Here is a 21,979-nt window from a genome sequence, read left to right as displayed (position 1 = left end):
TCCCGAATCTCCTCATTGCCCCCCAGGAAAATTTGCCTACTATTTATGTGTATTTCACACTATGTTGAGGAAAGAATCGGAGTATAATGCTTGTTCTGATGTCAACCCCAATGCATGTTCATGTCATGGTCATCAGTCATCTGCATTACAGTTAAAAATGAACGATTTCTGTATGCTAACTATGCTACTAGTTTATACAAACGGGAGTTAGCATTTAGCAGTCACTTCTTCTAATCCGGAACAGGAACAACTTCTAAATGTTATGCAGCGAAAACAGCCAAATATCCAAATCGTGTTTTGGTAACCACATTTGTGGGCCTGTTACAATGCATCGATCATAACGAATTTGATAAATATCCACTTTGTTAGATCAGATTTGTTGAATCTGCGCCAACCCAGCGTCCTTCAATCCACCACGGTCCTCATTCCATCGACCTCTTTACTGCATCTTCCCCATTACCTCCCCAATCTCTTTCTAGGAGTACAAGCTCATTTTCGTGTCTTCGAAATTTCTAAACAACGTATCATAAAGATTAATTTTATTTGTGAATTTGTTCTGACCGCCTTTCATCAAAGTTCTCCATATTTTTTTTCAAGGAATTGAGTTTGTGTTTAGGGATAGGCATCCCGCTAGCGGGACACTAGCCAACAACATCCGGTGGAATTGGAGGGCGCAATTCAAATAAATAATCGTAATATTAAACATTCATGAACATACAAGTATCTTATATAATTTAAAAGCTTCAATTCTTGTTAATCTAACTGCGTTGTCCGATTTACAATAGGCTTTACGGCAAAAGCATACCATGTGATTGTCTGAGGACGGCGCCCCACATCAACATATTTTTCAACCAGCACAGGCTTCATAAAGTCACAAATAGCGATTAAATAAATCACTTACTTTTGAAGATCTTCCTCTGTTTGTAATCCCAAGGGTCCCAGCTACAACATGAATGGTCGTTTTGTTAGATAAAATCCTTCTTTATATTCCAAAAATTCTGTTTAGTTGGCGCCATCGATTTCAGTAATCCACTCGTTCAACATGCAGACAAAGGAGTCCAAAAAGCTACTGCTAAACTTCGTCCAAACAAGTCAAACAACATTTCTATTTAATCCTCAGGTACTCTAAAATGTAATTAAACTATATATTTCATAGGGAAAGTAGTATGTTCAATAGGAAATCAAAATTAGTAAGCGTGCACCCTCTCTCTCGCACGCCGAAAGACTGATATTTTGCCAGTGCTCTCCTAACCAAAACTCAAATTTCTTGCTTGTCTTTCAAAAAGCAAGCCTTAAACCTTGAATAAAGACTGTTGACATCTAGTGGAAGCCATAGGAATTGCAATCTGGGAGACTGATTTACTTAAGAACAATAGGTTTGAATTAGAAGAGCCTGGGACCTCCAAAAATTAATTATGGTTGGTTTTTCTTCAGATTTTTGCCTGCAATATCAATTCTGTTATAGTCTCAGACATTATTTTAACAGTTTTAGAAACTTCAAAGTGTTTTCTATCCAATGCTACCAATTATATGCATATTCTGGCTTTTGGGCCTAAGTAACAGGCAGTTTACTTTGGGCACGTCAGTCAGGCGGAAATTCAGCAAACTAGACCCTATCCCAGAGAGGATTTATACAGGATGTATCTCCCCCACCTACCATCAACCAATCATGTCATTGCGGAGCTATGCAGAGCCCTCCACATTGTTACAAAATTTGGGAGGCGCACGGCATGTGGGTGTATTTTTTTTCTAGTCGCACTGGTGCTCCCAGAATAAATGTCAGGTCACATAGCAAAATATTTAGGAGCGAATGCTTTGGTCACACTTTAGAGCCATGGTTGTAAGGTATCCCGACTTCTACAGCATTTTATGACAGCTGTTTTTGCTTGTGTTGTGGAGGGTATTGTGTCGATACAATTTCAAGCACGGTGTATAACTGGCTTTAGAGAACATTTTCAGACAGGTATTGCTGACAGTCTCTTCTAACATATTAAAATGGTTCCAATTGACAATTGTTTACGCTTTTTGTTTGTGCTGCTTAATAACAGAAGCCTTGCGCTGCTGTTTAATATATTTAGCTAAGTGTCACGGCCATTTAAAGGAGTGGACCAAGGCGCAGCGTTTGGAGCGTACATACTTATTTATTTACCCATGTCACCAACAAAAACATCACAACGACACGTGACGCCAACGTAGTGCATCCAGGCAACTAGCAAGGACAACTACCCACAAAACCAACTTGGAAAATGGCAACCTAAATAGGCTCCCCAATCAGAGACAACGAAAAACAGCTGTCTCTGATTGGGAACCCATCCAGGCCACCATCAACCTACATACCCCTAGACAATACAAAATCCCCATAGATAACAAAAACCCTAGACAAGACAAAAACCCCTAGACAATACAAAAACTAAACAAACCACCCTTGTCACACCCTGACCTAACCAAATAATAAAGAAGGCAAATATAACTAAAGTCAGGGCGTGACACTAAGAAACCTCTCTAGTCATTAGTAAAGTTCCAGGTCCCCTTTCATGCCACTCCCCTTGCCCCCTCAGTAACACAGTATTTTAGTACAGGCCGAGCAAAATGCCATTACTAGTAGGAATGGACCAAGGCCAGAATCAGTATACTTTATCGATGCCAAGGCTCAATGGAGTAGGTCAATGCCAGACCCAAGCCTGCCAGAACCCAGCAGAACCAGAAACACAATATTTGCCCACAGATCAGAATGCGAAAAGTGATCCCTCTTTTAGAGTCGAAAGGACATAGGGATGTAACATTTAAACAACCATTTTCATATTGGTTTTCCGTTAAAATTCCATGTGAATTCACAATGCTGCTGCCAGCAATGGTTTGGGTCTCACGATGTGTCCCTTTTTAGATGGTTAAGCATTGCACCCGTACTGCCATTACTGTACCCCAATTCGACCTCGCAATGTTTGCATTTCCTTCTCATTTAACTTCTCAAAAGTATTGTTGGTGCTGTCGCTTGCATTTTTCCAAAGTTACTGACGATGACTTGGTGATTGAGAGTCGACTCCAAAATAATTGATTCCTCGACTCCTTGCATGTCCACTGCCATTTCTGAGTGTCAACAGAGATCTGTATATGATGACGAGATGCTCATGTCTCTGCCCTAACAATGGGAGTCGTCCTAAAGGAGAGAAGGCAGGTGACAAGCTTAGGTCCGAAACAAGTCCATAGAAATGCATTGGGCTTATTTTGGCGAGAGTGAAACCTCTCGCTTCACCTCTTCCTCTATGGTGTCAGGATTAAATTCAAATCAAACCAAATCAAAGTTTATTTGTCACGTGCGCCGAATACAACAGGTATTCAACCTTACAGTGAAATGCTTACTTACAGACTCTAACCAATAGTGCAAAAAAGGTATTAGGTGAACAATAGGTAAGTAAAGAAATAAAAACAACAGTAAAAAGACAGTGAAAAACATTAGCGATGCTATATACAGTAACGAGGCTATAAAAGTAGCGAGGCTACATACAGACACCGGTTAGTCAGGCTGACTGAGGTAGTATGTACATGTAGATATGGTTAAAGTGACTATGCATATATGATGAACAGAGAGTAGCAGTAGCGTAAAGAGGGGTTGGCGGGTGGTGGGTGGCGGGTGGCGGGACACAATGCAGATAGCCCGGTTAGCCAATGTGTGGGAGCACTGGTTGGTCGGGCCAATTGAGGTAGTATGTACATATGTACATTCCGCTAATAATCGCCTCCTAAGATTCAGTATTTTTGAAATGGAGGAGACTGATTTAGTTGCCGTACTTCCGAGAACACAAACACTCGCATCTTTCATAGTGAGCTAGCAAGGGACAGAGAGAGAGCGGAGGGGCACAGTAAGGGCAGGTTCGGCCACCAGGCAGACGGAGTCAAAACCGTGCACTAGGCCTATCTATTGGCAATCAAAAGCTGTATCTTACAATGGAATGTTGTATATTGCAATTTATTGGCTTGCAATGTCTCGCAATTTCTGTAAAGCAGGGCCTGTCATCAATGAATAGGCTAGGATATTCTACACGCAACAGACTGAAGTCTGAACACGCTCGCATCATTAGCGATGAGCAAAGGCAGGCGAGCAAGCGTGAGGGAGAGAGAAGATGGGGCAGACAGAAAGAATGTCTTGGTAATCTGTATCGCAACGTCTTCTTTTGTATGTCTAGCAAAGTAGCCTAAAGTTTGCCTTTTTCTCTTGGTTTAATTTAAATGACACAACTTTCCCCTGGCCCTTATAGCCTATCGTCTAAGTAGGCTATAAAACGGAGAATAACATTCCGTGATAACTGCACTGTGATTTTAAATTTTGTTTAAAAAAACAACAACAATTGAAATCGGTTAGGGATTTTTCTTAACGTTAAGGATCCCAATTTTGAAAAGAGCCTATTCCTCAACTCCGACCAAGGCTTTAAAATAAGGTCTTCATGTAATTGTGTCTGATAGCTGTGGTTTATGATGCTCTTGAGTATAGACTCTCATTCACACACACCCCACTTGATTTCTGCTCTGACTATATACCTACATTTTTTTTCAACTCTTATTGGTTTATTTTCCACTCTGCCCTGCTTTCATTGGCCATTTGTAGTTGTTGCTCTGGCCTCATTGGCTGGCTGGAGAGTGTTCTATATTTTTATTGGACATATGCTGGTTACGTTCTCCCATTGACTGTTACAGAGGTGCTAGGTATGAATTTTATTAAGCATCTCCATAACAGCAATACAACCATGACCACTGCCTCCCAATCTGCCAGTTGGCTGCATACAGTACAAACACCTCTGCAGGTGACTTCACTTTTTCTTTCTCTCCTTAATTTCTTATTTTTTTTCTCTTGATGTTGTCTTGAAGTGTGTTACTTTTATTACTCTTGTTCAAATCCAGTCAAACTTTATTTGTCACATGCACCGAATAACACAAGTGTAGACCTTACCGTGAAATGCTTACTTACAGGCCCTTAACCAACAGTGCAGTTCAAGAAGAGTTAAGAAAATATTTACCAAATTTACTAAAGTAAAAAATAAAATTTAAATAAAAAGTAACACAATAACATAACAATAACGAGGCTATATACAGGGGGTACCGGTACCGAGTCAGTGTGTGGGGCTGCAGGTTAGTTGAGGTAATTTGTACATGTAGGTAGGAGTGAAGTGACTATGCATAGATAATAAACAGCGAGTAGCAGCAGTGTACACAACAAATGGAAGGGGGGTCAATGTAATTGTCCGGTGGCCATTTGATTAATTGTTCAGCAGTCTTATGGCTTGGGGGTAGAAGCTGTTAAGGAGCCTTTTGGACCTAGACTTGGCACTCCGGTAACGCTTGCTGTGCGGTAGCAGAGAAAACAGTCTATGACGTGGGTGACTGGAGTCTCTGACAATTTTATGGGCTTTCCTCTGACACCACCTATTATATAGGTCCTGGATTACAGGAAGCTTGGCCCCATAGAAGCTTGGCCCCGCCATACCAGGCGGTGATGCAACTGGTCAGGATGCTCTCGATGGTGCTGCTGTATAACTTTAGAGGATCTGAGGACCCATGCCAAATCTTTTCAGTCTCCTGAGGGGGAAAAGGTGTTGTCGTGCCCTCTTCACGACTGTCTTGGTGTGTTTGGACCATGATAGTTTGTTGGTGATGTGGACACCAAGGAACTTGAAACTCTCGACCCGCTCCACTACAGCCCCGTTGATGTTAATGGGGGCCTGTTCGGCCTGCCTTTTCCTGTGGTCCAGGATCAGCTCCTTTGTCTTGCTCACATTGAGGGAGAGGTTGTTGTCCTGGTACCACACTGCCAGTTCTCTGACCTTCTCCCTATAGGCTGTCTCATCGTTGTCGGTGATCAGGCCTACCACTGTTGTGTCGTCAGCAAACTTAATGATGGTGTTGGAGTCGTGCTTGGCCACGCAGTCGTGGGTGAACAGGGAGTACAGGAGGGGACTAAGTACACACCCCTGAGGGCCCCCGGTGTTGAGGATCAGCGTGGCAGACATGTTGTTGCCTACCCTTACCACCTGGGGGCGGCCCATCAGGAAGTTGCTTCTCCCTCTCAAGTTTGATCTCTTTTCAAACTCTTCTCTCTCCTCCGCTCCTCAACAGGAGCCTCCAGGAGGGTATGTGTTCTCTGGGATCCAGCCCACATCTGTGCCCCACCTAGGGAAATACCTTGGGGCTCTGGAGAGCTGGGTGTCCCTGCAGAGCCAGTACCCCTCAGTGCTCTACAGCATAGTGGACCTGCACTCCATCACCCAGTCTCAGGACCCCGCCCTTCTGCGGGTCAACATACTGGTCATGGTTGCCAGCCTGCTGGCCTGTGGCATCGACCCAGAGACATCTATCCTCTTCCAACAGTCACAGATTAGTCAGACACATGCAGGCAGGTACACACTCATGCATACACACACACACATAATCACTGCTCTATTAAAAGAGTTTGAGCCTATTTTCTAATGTGGTGTTGCAAACAGTTGGAAAAGCTGAGAGTGTGTTTGTGACTTGGCGGTCTGAGCAGGCTGCTTTGGATTTGTTTCCCAGCATGTCATCAAGAAAGTCAGCTGAAGTGGTGGCCATATTGGAATGTTTATTTTATCATGGCAAGCTCTGAATGGTTACCTAATGCAGGCAGTTTAAAATGCTTCTTTTATCACTCCAATCCTTATCTTCACTGTGTGCTCTGCAAATTCACAGGGATTATGAAAACACATACCACCATTTACTTCAGAGGAAGCCACATGAAGGGGATAATTATTTTTTGGGGTAAACTCCTGAGTTAGGAAAGGAAGTGTAATCCGAATAGACATTTTCTCCCTGGACACTTAAAATGTGTGTTTATATGTGTCAGACTATCTCTGCAAGTGACATATGTGTTTTGATAGTGTGGTCCATCTGTGATATTTCTCTCACACACGCACCAAGGCCTATTTTTATTCCCATTTAGCTTCATGCCACATATCTTGGCAGCGAAGGGGATCTCCTATTGAACAAACTAACCAGAGTCTGTTCCACATGTACAAATACCACTACGGCCAAAGAAAACACTTGACTTCATTGAAAAAATGGTGACCAGTTGAAATCAATAGTGTCTTAAGTGAAGGGCCTTCAGCTTGAAAAGATTGGCGCGAGTGTGTGTGCGTGGGCATATGTGTGTCCGAGAGAAAGACCATAGTAAAGTTACACCAATGGAAGCTCCTCAGAGGAGGAAGGGGAAAACCATCCTACTCAGTGAACTTCATAAAATATAAAAATAGTGAAACGTCTGTTATCCTTTTTAGATAAAACTATACTAAATATATTCACGTCACCAAATAATTAATTAAAACACAATGTTTTGCAATGAAGGTCTACAGTAGCCTCAACAGCACCCTGTAGGGTAGCACAGACTTCAATACAAAACCTAGGAGGCTCATGGTTCTCACCCACTTCCATAGACACAGTAATTATGACGACTTCCAGAGGACACCCTCCGACCCATCAGAGCTCTTGCCGCATAAACTGACATGTTGTTCATACAATCAAAGGATCAGAGCATGAATATAGTACTGAACGCATAAGCTGCAGCTAGCTAGCACTGCAGTGCATAACATGTGGTGAGTAGTTGACTCAGAGAGAGAAAGACAATAGTTGAAGAGTTTTGAACAAATTAATTTCTTAAATGGAGAAGCAGCAGAGGGGGAGAGCTGGCTATATATATTTATTTTTTTCCTTTTTTTTCTTCTTCTTAGTTAACCTTTCACTTACTTAGCTAATACAGCTAATTTAGCCTACTCAACAACCTGACTCAAACAGAGAGGAATGCTATTTCTGTTAGCTAGCTGGCTAAGGCCATCCAACACTGCATCTCTTCCAAGTCAAGGTAAGCTTTTGGTTTTATAAATGTATTGCCACCGGTGTAATTGCAAACTGCTTACTGTACACTGTTATGCCTGATTGTGCACATGGATTTGATTGTGGGTTTACTAAAGCGTTAGTTTTACTTCAGTTTATTTTAGTAAATACTTTCTTAACATTTCATTTTTTTCTTAAAACTGCATTGTTGGTTAAGGGCTTGTAAGTCTACACCTGTTGTATTCGGCGCATGTGACAAATACAATTTTATTTGATTTTGAGTTTGTTGACTATTACATTAGCTAATATGGTTACAATGATGGAGACTCTGTAGAGGTTAGCATTTATGGTTTGAATGTTTGGCTTGGAGAGGTTTTTGTGCCTTGTCACAGATTGCTTGTGGACTTCACTCCACAACACAACAGCTAAGGGAAAAGGTGAGCGGAGGAGAGCGCGCAGATGCGATAAGAAATTATACAATGAGCAAAGTGATGATGCTGTACGTGGCTGCTATGAAAGTGAACTGTGTGTGACTGATGATCAGAAGTGTATTCATTCTGCCGATTCTGGATGGACCTACCTGAATTTGTCCAAAATAAACACATTTTGGACTAATGATTACTCCCCAGATCAGCTAGATGCAGGCAAGAGGTACCGGTGCCGCACGGCAAGACGTACCGGTCATCAAATCTGACACCAACAATCTCTTAAACAGCTTCTATCCCCAAGCAATATGACTGTTAAATAACTACCAAAATAGCTACACGGACTATCTGCATTAACCTTGCATCTTTATTGACCTTTTATTTCAATCTTTGCACTGTTGTGACACACTGTCACCCCAACACACATACAAACACTCAGTCCATAATTTGCTCACTCACACATATATTTATACTCAATCAAATCAAATTGTAATTGTCACGTGCTAAAAACAACAGGTGAAGAACTCACCGTGAAATGCTTACTTACAAGTCGTTAACCAACAATGCAGTTCAAGAAATAGAGTTAAGAAAATATTTACAAAATAAAAAAGTTACAATAATAAGGCTATGTACAGGGGGTACCGGTACTGAGCCAATGTGTGGGGGTACAGGTTAAACAAGGTAATTTGTACATGTAGGTAGGGGTAAAGTGACTATGCATAGATAATAAACAGCGAGTAGCAGCAGTGTAAAAACGGGGGGGTGGGGGGAAATCGTCTAGCTGGCCATTTGATTAATTGTTCAGCAGTCTTATGGCTTGGGGATAGAAGCTGTTAAGGAGCCTTTTGGACCTAAACTTGGCGCTCCGGTACCACTTGCCATACGGTAGCTGAGAGAACAGTCTATGACTTGGGTGACTGGAGTCTCTGACAATTTTTTAGGCCTTCCTCTGACACCGCCTTGTATATAGGTCCTGGATGGCAGGAAGCTTAGCCCCAGTGATGTACTGGGCTGTACCCACTACTCTGTAGCGCCTTACGGTTGGATGCCGAGCAGTTGCCATACCAGACGGTGATGCAACTGGTCAGGATGCTCTCGATGGTGCAGCTGTAGAACTTTTTGAGGATCTGGGGACCCATGCCAAGTCTTTTCAGTCTCTTGAGGGGAAAAGGCGTGGTTGTGCCCTCTTCACGACATTATTGGTGTGTTTGGACCACGATAGTTTGGTGATGTGGACACCAAGGAACTCTCGACCCCCTTCACTACAGCCCCGTCACGTGAATGGGGGTGTGTTCGGCCTTCTTTTTCCTGTGGTCCACGATCATCTCCTTTGTCTTGCTCACGTTGAGGGAGAGGTTGTTGTCCTGGCACTACACTACCAGGTCTCTGACTTCCTCCTTATAGGCTGTCTCATCGTTGTCAGTAATCAGGCCTACCACCGTTGTGTCGTCAGAAAACTTAATCATGGTCACGCAGTCGTGGGTGAACAGGTAGTACAGGAGGGGACTAAGCACACACTCCTGAGGGGCCCCAGTGTTGAGGATCAGCGTGGCAGTTGTGTTGTTGCCTACCCTTACCACCTGGGGGCGGCCCGTCAGGAAGTCCAGGATCCAGTTGCAGAGGGAGGTGTTTAGTCCCAGGGTCCTTAGCTTAGTGATGAGCTTTGTGGGCGCTATGGTGTTGAACGCTGAGCTGTAGTCAATGAACAGCATTCTCACATAGGTGTTCCTTTTGTCCAGGTGGGAAAGGGACAGTGTGGAGTGCGATTGAGATTGCGTTATCTGTGGATCTGTTAAGGCGGTATGTGGATTGGAGTGGGTCTAGGGTTTCCGGGATGATGGTGTTGTGAGCCGTCACCAGTCTTTCAAAGCACTTCATGGCTACCGACGTAGTAGTCATTTAGGCAGCTTACCAAATCAAATTTATTTATTTTTTGGGTCACATACACTTGGTTAGCAGATGTTAATGCGAGTGTAGCGAAATGCTTGTGCTTCTAGTTCCAAAAGTGCAGTAATATCTAACAAGTAATCAAACAATTCCCCAACAACTACCTAATACACACAAATCTAACAAGTAATCTAACAATTCCCCAACAACTACCTAATACACACAAATCTAAAGGGGTGAATGAGAATATGTACATATAAGTATATGGATGAGCGATGGCCGAGCGGCATAGGCAAGGTGCAGTAGATGGTATAAAATACAGTATATACATGTGATATGAGTAATGTAAGATATGCAAACATTATTAAAGTGGTATTATTTAAAGTGGCATTGTTTAAAGTGACTAGTGATCTATTTATTAAAGTGTCCAGTGATTGGGTCTCAATACAGTATATACATGTGATATGAGTAATGTAAGATATGTAACATTATTAAAGTGGCATTAAATGTGGCGTTGTTTAAAGTGACTAGTGAGCCATTTATTAAAGTGTCCAGTGATTGGGTCTCAGTGTAGGCAGCAGCCTCTCTGAGTTAGTGATGGCTATTTAACAGTCTATGGCCTTGAGATAGAAGCTGTTTCTCAATCTCTCTGTACCAGCTTTGATGCACTTCTTGATGAAGACGGTGACTAAGGTGTTATACTCCTCAATGCCATTGGATGAATCCCTGAACATATTTCAGTCTGTGCTAGCAAAACAGGCCTGTAGTGCCAGGGTTGGTTTGTGGTAGTAAATAGACGGCTACGAAAAATATAGATAACTCTTGGTAGATAGAGTACCTCATGATAAGCTGTAGACCACACTACCTCAGGCGAGCAATACCTCGAGACTACCTTAAAAACTTCTTAAGGCTAGGTGGGACGCTAGCGCCCCATCTCGACAACATCGGTGAAATTGCAGAGCGCGAAATTCAAAATACAAAAATCGTAATATTAAACATTCAAAACATTTAAACATTCAAGTGTCATACATCATTTAAAAGCTTAAGTTCTTGTTAATCCAGCTGCTTTGTCAGATTTCAAAAAGGCTTTACGGCGAAAGCATACCATGCAATTATCTGAGGAAAGCGCCTCGCATACAAAATCATTAAAAACATTTTCCAAGCAGCAGAGGCGTCACAAAAGTCAGAAATAGCGATAAAATAAATCACTTACCTTTGAGGATCTTCCTCTGTTTGCAATCCCAAGGGTCCCAGCTACACAACAAATGGTTGATTTGTTCGATAAAGTCCTTCTTTATATCCCAAAAAAGTCCGTTTAGTTGGCGCGTTTGATTCAGTAATCCACCCGTTCCAGTCGTTCAACATGCAGACATAGCAATCCCAAAAGTTACCAATAAACTTTGTCCAAACAAGTCAAGCAACGTTTCTAATCAATCCTCAGGTACCCTAATATGTAAATAAACAATCAAATTTAAGACAGAGAATAGTATTTTCAATACCGGAGATAAATAACGAAGGGCGCGCCCTCATCCACGCGCGCCACAAGACTACAGTCCAAATGAGAGCCACCTTGAAAAACTACAAATTCTAGCTCCATTTTCAATAAACAAGCCTGAAACCCTTTCTAAAGACTGGTTACATCTAGTGGAAGCCATAGGAACTGCAATCTGGGAAGATTTCCTTTGAATATCCCATAGACAAGTGTTTGAATGGGTGGTGACCTCAAAAAATTATCCTCTGGTTTTCGCCTGCCATATCAGTTCCGTTATACATATCAGTTCTGTTATACATCAGAGTGTCTTCTATCCAATACTACCAATTATATGCATATCCTAGCTTCTGGGCCTGAGTAACAGGCAGTTTACTTTGGGCACGTCAGTCATCCGAACTTCTGAATACTGCCCCCTAGCCCTAAGAAGTTTTAATATTACACATCGCGCATAAGTTGTTATTGACAAATGGACACACACCCCCAACCCTCGTCTTACCAGACGTAGATGTTCTGTCCTGCCGATGCACCGAAAACCCAGCTAACTGTATATTATCCGTCATCATTCAGCCACGACTCTGTGAAACATAAGATATTACAGTTTTTAATGTCCCGTTAGTAGTATAGTCTCGAATGGAGCTCCTCCAGTTTATTCTCCAGTGATTGCACGTTATCTAATAGAACGTATGGTAGAGGCAGGTTAACCACTCGCCGACTAATTCTCACAAGACACCCTGATCTACACCCCCTGTATTTCCTTATTTTCTTCATGTGAATGACAGGGATTTGGGCCTTGCCTGGGAGCAATATTATATCCTTTGCGTCAGACTCATTATAGAAAAAATCTTTGTCCAGTTCGAGGTGTGTAATCGCTGTTCTGATATCCAGAAGCTATTTTCGGAGATGGTAGCATCAACATTATGCACAAAATAAGTGCGAAAAAACACACAAAATGGCACAACTGGTTGGGAGCCCGTAAAACGGCAGCCATCCCCTCCGGCGCCATTCTTCCATCTGACTCTACACTCTATACACACGCACACCCATTCACATACAAGCTGCTACTTCTCTGTTTATCTTATATCCTGTTGCCTAGTCCCCTTACCCCTATCAATATCTACCTACATCACTCCAGTATCCCTGCACATGTAAATATGGTAGTGGAACTGACTTTTTAAATATTTCCTGAATACAGTATGCTACTTACTTTGTGTGCAAGGCCGTATTGAATGTGTCACTGGCCGTGTTTGAAATCTGTTTGCCTACTACTTACTTAAACTGCATACTGTGTACTAATTGTACTACATACTATTTAGCATGTACTGTTTAGAAAAAGTATGCAGTATGCCATTCCCGAAATGTCCTACTTTTGGTGCATTCACGACAACTCGGAATTCGGCAACAAAATTAGCTCAGACTGTGTAAAATCAGGATGTCGGTGATCTTCAGGTCGAAGAATTGCCTGAGTTTCTGACTTTTTGGATGACCGTTCAAAACAATTTTTCCCAGTCGTAGCAGGTTTTTTCCAAGGTCCATCAGTGTCGGCTTCACATATGAACCGGAAAGGATGGTCTGTAGCCCAACCCAGTGACCTTTCGTGTTATTGTTGTGGGCTAAGTGGCTAGAATTTGGAATGACGTATTTGGAGTGAACTTGAATGTACCGTAGGCCTACACATGTATCAATTGCAGTCACCTGGAGCTTGAGAGGAGTGGGTAAAGCAGTAGAGGAGTGCAGTGGTGAGGCAAAGGGCTCATAATGAGGACAACTGGCTACTACTCTGAACTGTGTGCTGAGATTTCTGGCGCCCAGAGCTGGGTGGGTGCCATACATTGTGAAGGATGCTAGTGGCTACATGACTCAAGCTGGTTCCCAGAGTAGCTATTCCTCTAAAAGATCGTCACCAGACTCCATCTTCATCACCCGTCTCCCTGACCACCTTCCTCTGATCAAGCCAGGAACTGTCCCTCTCCAGCTTTGGAGGATGCATGCACTCAAAGACTTGGCCTCTATTGGTTGACCTAACTATACCTAGGCTACTCCTGATATTGCTTGTTTGTTTTTTGCTTTTGATGCGCTTTGAGATTGTTATGAAAAGTATTATAGAAATGCAATTTATTACTATACCAAAGCGACAGCAGTGTGCAGGGTTTCTTTTTACTTTGAATCAATCAATCAATCAATCAAGTTTATTTTATATAGCCCTTCGTACATCAGCTAATATCTCGAAGTGCTGTACAGACACCCAGCCTAAAACCCCAAACAGCAAGCAATGCAGGTGTAGAAGCACGGTGGCTAAACTCCCTAGAAAGGCCAAAACCTAGGAAGAAACCTAGAGAGGAACCAGGCTATGAGGGGTGGCCAGTCCTCTTCTGGCTGTGCTGGGTGGAGATTATAACAGAACTATGCCAAGATGTTCAAAATGTTCATAAGTGACAAGCATGGTCAAATAATAATCATGAATAATTTTCAGTTGGCTTTTCATAGCCGATCATCAAGAGTTGAAAATAGCAGGTCCGGGACAGGTGGCGGTTCCATAACCGCAGGCAGAACAGCTGAAACTGGAATAGCAGCAAGGCCAGGTGGACTGGGGACAGCAAGGAGCCATCACGCCCGGCACTTCTCTAATTGTTACCATCCACCTGCAACAAGATAGCTCAGATGTGCGAGTGCATTTTTTGATGTTGAAAGTAAAACACACCAACAGTAAATGTAACGGTATCAAATAAATAAAAAATATTACAAGCAAAAAACACTTTCAATGAGAACAGAAATCCACTTTGGGTTTAAAAAAAAACTAACTTCACCAAAAACAGTAAAGAAATGAATACATTAACAGCTATAAATAAAATGCATACAAAATAAATAAAACGACTTCTTAATCATGGCCTCTAAAATGACCATAAGGAGTGCCTCACAGGCGGTCACCTCCTTCTCCCACCTCCCCATCTGGACCCTTTGGGGAGAAAGAGGAGCCCACATCTGCAATGTATTTTTGCTTAAGTCTATGGTTCTTCCACTTATTTTTCACCCATGCAGGTGACAGCTGCCCCTCCAGCTCACACTCCTTTATCTAGATCCTGAAAGACATGAGATTAAGTACATTAACCAAAACATGAGTAAAGTAGAGTTGTTTGAACTTTATGTAGCTAGATGGCCACATACTTTATAAAATTGGAGTGCCAAGGTGAAACAGTAATGAGTGCAGCTTACCATTACTTTTACCTTAACAGGGATGTATACTCCAAACATTTGTAAAACGTTTTACAACAAAAACTAGCGTTTCTATTGGAAAGGTTCAGCAAACGAGGAGGGAACCTGCCTGAATCTGTCCAATAGAAACACTCGTTTTTGTTGCAAAACAGAATATTTTGCAACTGTTTGGGGTAATGATTACACCCATATGTGCAATGAAACTAACCAGCTAGCTAACTAGGCTAAAGTTAAATTGGAAGATGACGGTGAACAGCAAGTAACCATGTAGCTAGCAAACGTTACTGATTGAACAGTTATAACTTCTAGTCCTAGCTAGCTACTAAAGCACATAGATAGTTAAAGGCACGGCAGGCAACTACAAATCAGCTACAAAGCCAAAATGAGTATAACATCCTGGCATTTACAGCATACTCTATTTTTTTTTTATTAAAAAGTTACATACAATAAAACATTATATTTTTGTATACTGAGAATGTGTCATGTGTGATTGTTTTGTTTCCCGCTTTTGGTTAATTTTGGTAATGCATCTCCATATCTAATTGACATCTTCTTATCAGCTGTTGTCAAAGGAGAAATGATTATGACATCTGGGCATCGAAAGTATACTCGATTTTCGAAATGTCACATACTATAAAACATTTTTTTTTTGCATACGCAAACGGCCTACTATTTAGGATGCAAGTATGGGTATTCGGACACAATCACTGTCTGTCACCTTGATTACTCCAATTTGTCTCTCAATCTGTGCATCTACGTCATAAACTTTAATTTATAGACTACGTTGTAGCAACCTCATGATGGGTGTAGGTCAAATTGGAGTATCATGTAGTAGCCTAAATCTCATCGATGTTATATTGAGCTAGGTGAATGGAATATGAATGACAGTCATTCAATAAGCTGTAAAAGAAATAAGGACATGCACATAAAAATGAAATAAAAACTGTCTTCCCTAGTCTTAAAACGCCACTGGTCGCCACTGAGTTACACCGTTTCTTACTGAAATAACAGCAGCAGATCCACAAAGCTCTGAGGTTAATAGGAATATCTTGGCTTTCTCCTAAAAAAAAAAAAAAAGAGTCCTATAATCACATAATCCATAACATTACTAGTAGTGTGTTTGTTTCAGATACTACGAAGACAGATCACATTCAATATGAATGGAGTTGATGTTCATTCTAAAATGTATTTTATTGCACCTACATCTATATCAGTGTCTCCTTCCTCACTCTGCTGTCATCAACATCTGTCCTATTTCACGTTCATAGTCTGTCTGTAACTAATCCCCCCCTCTCTAGCTACAAGTATTCATTGTAAACATTTTGTTTATGTCCGTGCTGTTTTGAGTTTATGTCACACTCTTTAGAATCCGTTTTAAGCGGAGAGGGATGGCAGTCACTTCACCAGCACCCATAAACTCTAAGTCTCTGAAGCAGAAGGATTTTGCGCCTTTTTTCCCACTAATGAGAGTTGTTGGCAAGGCCCATAGGTTTTAGAGAGACCCATGTTGAGAGAGAGAGAAAAGTATGGGATGGCTGTAGCGTGATGCAGAGAGGGAGTCGTTAAATCCAGCCCTGCTAATGTCCAGGAGATTGGAGTTATTTAATGGCTCTAATGCCTTGTCACTTATGTAGTATAATGGAGTATGGCTATTGGCTATGCATCTGGGCAACAGAGCACCTGGTTGTTAGGGCACAGGGAAGATCCAGTATAGTTCCTTTCTCTGCCACATGGTGGAGCTGAGGAGTCCCACCATGTGAGGATCTGAAAGGTTTTTAGTTATATTTATTTGAGGTGGTGGAGAAGAGACTTGATTTTTTATTTTACATGTGGGCTTAGTTTAAAACCAATAATAATTTTTAGGCTTGGACCATGTTGAGTGACTGGTTGTGGTGTCTCCCTCCCTTCCACAGGTCTCTGAACACGCTGAACTGTCCTGGATCCTGGGCTGCCTCCAGTATTCCCCCGACTCTGACACCTGCCTCAGTGAAAGGTACATAACAGCTTGGGAATACTGTAGGATTTGAAATGCAGTGATACAACCACTGAATGAGTTTACATGGAGACAAATCCTGCTTTTTGTATAAATTATGCATTAATATCAATGGCTGCACAATTGAGTTGATGATCAGTTAAATTGTTAGTCAAGTTACAAATGGTGGAAAGTTCAATGGTATCCTTCCATTTTCCTCCATTTCCTTTCTCATGTTCAGCATCCTGACTATTGTTAGTCCTGTTTGTTTCTCATAGCAGCACCTCACTTGCCAGATCTGTTTAAATGTTCTCATAATGACAGTGATTTCCTTGGCCACATGCAGTTTTACTAGGAGGCCAGAGGGAAGGAAAGGACGGCCAGCAGTGTTCTGGTTCTACACTGAAAACACCTTTTGTTTACTCAACAGCTGACTTCACGTCAAACGTGGTGGAAAATGTCCTGTGATTCAGCCATGTTGAGTTTGTATGAGCGAGTGCTCTTCATTCGTAAAGAGAACATGCCGCCTTAAAGAGAAGCTAACCTGTTTTCTTTTTCTTCTTTTTGTCTTTCATTTTCTACTTTTCTCTCCTTGCAATGTTTCTTTCTCTTTCTTCTTGCTACACCCCTCTCCCCTATTTCTCTTGCTCTCTCTCCAGATGAAAAGTAAACAGAAGAATGAGGGGAGTGTGGGGCTGTGGTCTTTCCACGTCCTGCAGGCTGCGGATATTCTCCTTTACAAGTGAGCTCAGTCTCTATTAAGTGTGGGTGTGCTGCAGCAAATAAATTAAATTAATATTTAAAAACAAATTCACTGAGTGTGAGGTTTTCTATGTTGTTACAGGTCCACTCACGTCCCAGTAGGATAAGATCAGGTCCAACATCTGGAGTTGGCTCAGGACCTAGCCCGCATCTTCAAGATCACATACGGAGACTTATTCCCTGAGCCACGTGTTCTGCTCAGTAAGTTACTGTGTACCACACAGGGGTTACATCTATGGATGCAGGCAGTGTAGTACATTTTCTCTTACTCAGACACTCACTCATATGTAAACATACTCAAAATCCAACTCTCTCTTTCTCTTTTTCTCTCTCTCATACACATAGATATACCCATATGGATACATACACATACGTCCAGATGCACATGCACAAAGACACATGGCCAGCATGTTCTACTGATGGATACTTAATAACCCCACTCTGATATACTCCGTTTTATACTCCTTATCGCCGTCATGAAAGCACAAGATGTAACCAGCCATGCGTGCAATGGAGCTTTGATTAAAGGACCGTTCCCTTCCTCATATATCTGAGAAATAAAGTGATAATAGATTTGGGGAGGCGGGAGGCGGGAGGGGGTATGTCCTCAAGACGACTTCAGAGATGTGTGTGTGCGCCCGCGTGTTGAGATGGATAGATAAAAGTGTGTGTGTATTACAGGGGCGGGTTAGGGACAGTGGTTGGCTCAGGCTGATTGATGCTGCCTTTTTATGCTGTCTTTGGCTGTTTACCGATGGACGTTTTGTGGGAAAGAGACCAGAGCAACAGCTTCTGGCAGAACTGCCAGTCACCCGCCACCACTTTGAAACCCAATCAAAGATGTCCTCTTAAATCACCCTGAAACAAAGAGCTCATCAGGAAAGAGACCCTCCCCCTTTCATCCTCCAGTGCCACCCCCCATGCACCCCTGACTTCTCTGCTGACAGCATACTGCCAGGACCTGGTTCTTCTTATCGGGATATGATTAACTGATGTAATGATATCCCATGCGTACATTCACCTTAATAACAATAATAGCCATATCGTTGCCAAACACAACCCAGCCTTAACAAGGCATATTCTCTTTTCATCCCAATCAAGCTCCACACGGAAGGTCAAATCCCTCCGCGACCCCTCCTCCAAGATGTCCAAGTCAGACCCCCAGAAGATGGCCACCGTCAACCTCCTTGACTCGCCCGACAACATCGTCCTCAAAATCCGCTGTACCGTCAGACTTCACCTCCGTGGTGACCTTTGACCCTGCGGCGCGCCTGGGTGTGTCCAACCTGGTGCTGACGCACGCAGCATGTTGCACGGTGGAGGAGGCGGTGGGGCTAGACATGGGGAAGTACAAACAGCTGGTCGCGGAGGCCATGGTGGTGCGACTCACACCGATCAGGGAGGAGATTGAGAGGCTGAGGGGGGACAGGAGGCACCTGGAGAGGCTGCTGGCCCAGGGAGCCCACAGGGGCCCGGAACTGGCTGCACCCATCCTCAAGGAGGTCCGCCACAGAGTAGACTTTTGCTAAAGGAGGGGGGGGACTTGTTAAACTGTTTAAAAAAGTAGAGACTTGCACTCTGTGTATGGGGAATGGAAGATTCTACTGGTGCTTGACTACGTTTGCTTGAGTTACGTATATTGTTGTTGTCATTTATTCATCTCTATGCCTTGCTTCAAATTAATGGCAATATATTTTTTACTTAAACAATAAATATATGTATAGGATATGCTATGGGTTTTCTGTGGAAAGTCCAATGAGAACTTTCAAGCTCTAATACAATAAACAGACACACATGCATGTCATCAGACACAGTCTGTGGGCAGTGAGTAATGAGTAGGCCAATGCCCTGTCAATAGTAGTCATTCTGCCTGTTCAGTTCTGGGCTCTTGTCTGCAGATGGAACATAAAGAAGAGCACAGCCTCCCTGTGATACTTGGATAGACTAACCTGGGATCCTGACTGCTTAGGATAATATTTTCACCCTCTTTGCTCCCACCATCCTGGTGATGGAGCAGACCATCTGTGGGAGCTGGACTCTGATGTAGTTTTCCAGATCCATATTTACCTGGGAACTAACTAGTCAGATCACATCCAACTGCAGTTATTTCAACTTTAGTATTTGCAGTGGCATAAGCAGCAGACTGAAAATACAGCCTATTCATATGAGCCAATAATAGCCTACAATGACTAAGAACTATAAGCTACCAAATTTGATTTAATTCTAGACTCAGCGAAATGACGTTGGCAGGAGCAGCACCGCAGATATTGAGATCAGCGAGATGCAACACATTGCTCTCACGCAGTATCTGTGCATGTTCAGAGATTTGCTTCACGCTGTTACAGCATGGTAGCCACAGGACTTTCATTTGCATTTATTTTTTTGTCAACGATCTACACAAAACCCTCATAATAATGTCAAAATGGAAGAAAAATTCAAACATTAATTTTTTTTAAATATGAAAAATAAAACGGGAATATCTTGATTTAGATAAGTTGGCCTATTCAATCCCCTGAGTCTATAAATGTTGGAATCACCTTTGGCAGTGATTACAGCTGTGAGTCTTTCTGGGTGAGTGTAAGAGCTTTGGTTGTTGATCATTGCTAAACAAACATTTTCAGATCTTGCCATAGATTTTCAAGCAGATTTAACTCCAAACTGTAACTAGGCCACTCAGGAACATTCAATGTCATCTTGGTAAGCAACTCCAGTGTATATTTGGCCTTGTGTTTTAGGTTATTGTCCTGCTGAAAGGTGAATTTGTCTCCCAGTGTCTGTTAGAAAGCAGACTGAACCAGGTTTTCCTGTAGGATTTTGCCTGTGCTTAGCTCTATTCCGTTTCTTTTTACCCTAAAAAAAACTCCCTAGTCCTTGCCGATGACAAGCATACCCATAACATGATACAGCCACCACCATGCTTGAAAATATGATGAGTGGTACTCAGCGATGTATTGAAATTTGCCCTAAACATAACACTTTGTATTCAGTACAAAAACGGAATTGCTTTGCCACATTTTTTGCAGTTTTACTTTAGTGCCTTATTGCAAACAGGATGCATGTTTTGGAATATTTTTATTCTGTACAGGGTTTCTCCTTTTCACTGTCAATTAGGTGAGTATTGTGGAGTAACTATGTTGTTGATCCATCCTCAGTTTTCCCCTATCACAGCCATTAAACTCTAACTGTTTTAAAGTCAACAGTGGCATGAACGGGCTCCCGAGTGGCGCAGCAGTCTAATGCACTGCATCTCAGTGCAAGAGGCATCACTGCAGTCCCTGATTTGAATCCAGGCTGCATCACATCCGGACATGATTGGGTGTCCCATAGGGCGGCGCACAATTGGCCCAGCATTGTCCGGGTTTGGCCGGGATAGGCCGTCATTGTAAATAAGGATTTGTTCTTAACTGACTTGCCTAGTTAAATAAATTAAGAAATTATGGTGAAATCCCTGAGCGATTTCCTTTCTCTCCGGCAACTGAGTTAGGAAGGACACCTGTATATTTTTAGTGACTGGGTGTACTGATACACCAGCCAAAGTGTAGTTTATAACTTCACCATGCTCAAAGGGATATTCGATGTCTGCTTTTTTTTTTAAACCAATCTACTAAAAAGGTGCTCTTCTTTGTGAGGCACTGGAAAACCTCTGGTCTTTGTCGTTGAATCTGTGTTTGAAATTCACTGCTCGACTTTGCAGATAATTGTATGTGTGGTTTAAAAAGATGAGTTAAACACTATTATTGCAACTTATGTTACTTGATACATTTTTACTTACTCCTGAAATTATTTTGGCTTGCCATAACAAAGGCTGTGTCTAGACTTGACAGTTCATGCAGCTTTAGTATTCTGATCATAGAGTTCTGATCATGGAATTCCGTACACGTCATGCGTCTAACCCTACATTTAAATGTGTCTACCGTGTCCACAGTGTGTCCGGATTCCCTTTTCCCGCACTATATTCAAATGTCAGTATGCATTCTACAAACGGTGGAATAGGCTAAATATGATAACACAACAACAACGGGTGGCAGTAGCTAACTACTGTAGCTAATTAGCCAGCTTACCTCTGTAGCCTGCTAAAGGGATTGCAAATGGGTTAGCATAACTCGAGCCTAAGAAACATTGTTTTTCTTCTAAATATTAGCAAGCTGGCTAGCATTTATGAGGCCAGCAAACACGTTCCTCACAAGCTAGGAATGTAATTTCCTCCAACGTTATAATGAAAAGGTGCCTCTCGGTCTCAAAACACACATTTTCTGGAGACTTGTGGGAGGAGTGCTGATGATGTCGCACACAGTATGTGGTGTCAGTAGCCTGATTGCGTCCAGACTGAGAAGAAATCTGCACACAATGCATCCCTGACCGGAAGTGGTCAGCCAGATCTGGACACAATCAGACCGC

General features: G+C 42.3%; 1 pseudogene; it reads left to right on the top strand.

Annotated features, from left to right (window-relative positions):
* Positions 1 to 19,168, top strand: part of LOC139538186 (tryptophan--tRNA ligase, mitochondrial-like) — a 36,434-nt pseudogene extending 17,266 nt beyond the window's left edge.
* The last annotated feature ends 2,811 nt before the right edge of the window (positions 19,169 to 21,979 follow it).

Source organism: Salvelinus alpinus, chromosome 14, assembly GCF_045679555.1.
Source record: "Salvelinus alpinus chromosome 14, SLU_Salpinus.1, whole genome shotgun sequence".
Classification (NCBI taxonomy): Eukaryota; Metazoa; Chordata; class Actinopteri; order Salmoniformes; family Salmonidae; genus Salvelinus; species Salvelinus alpinus.
This window is presented reverse-complemented; position numbering and strand designations above follow the sequence as displayed.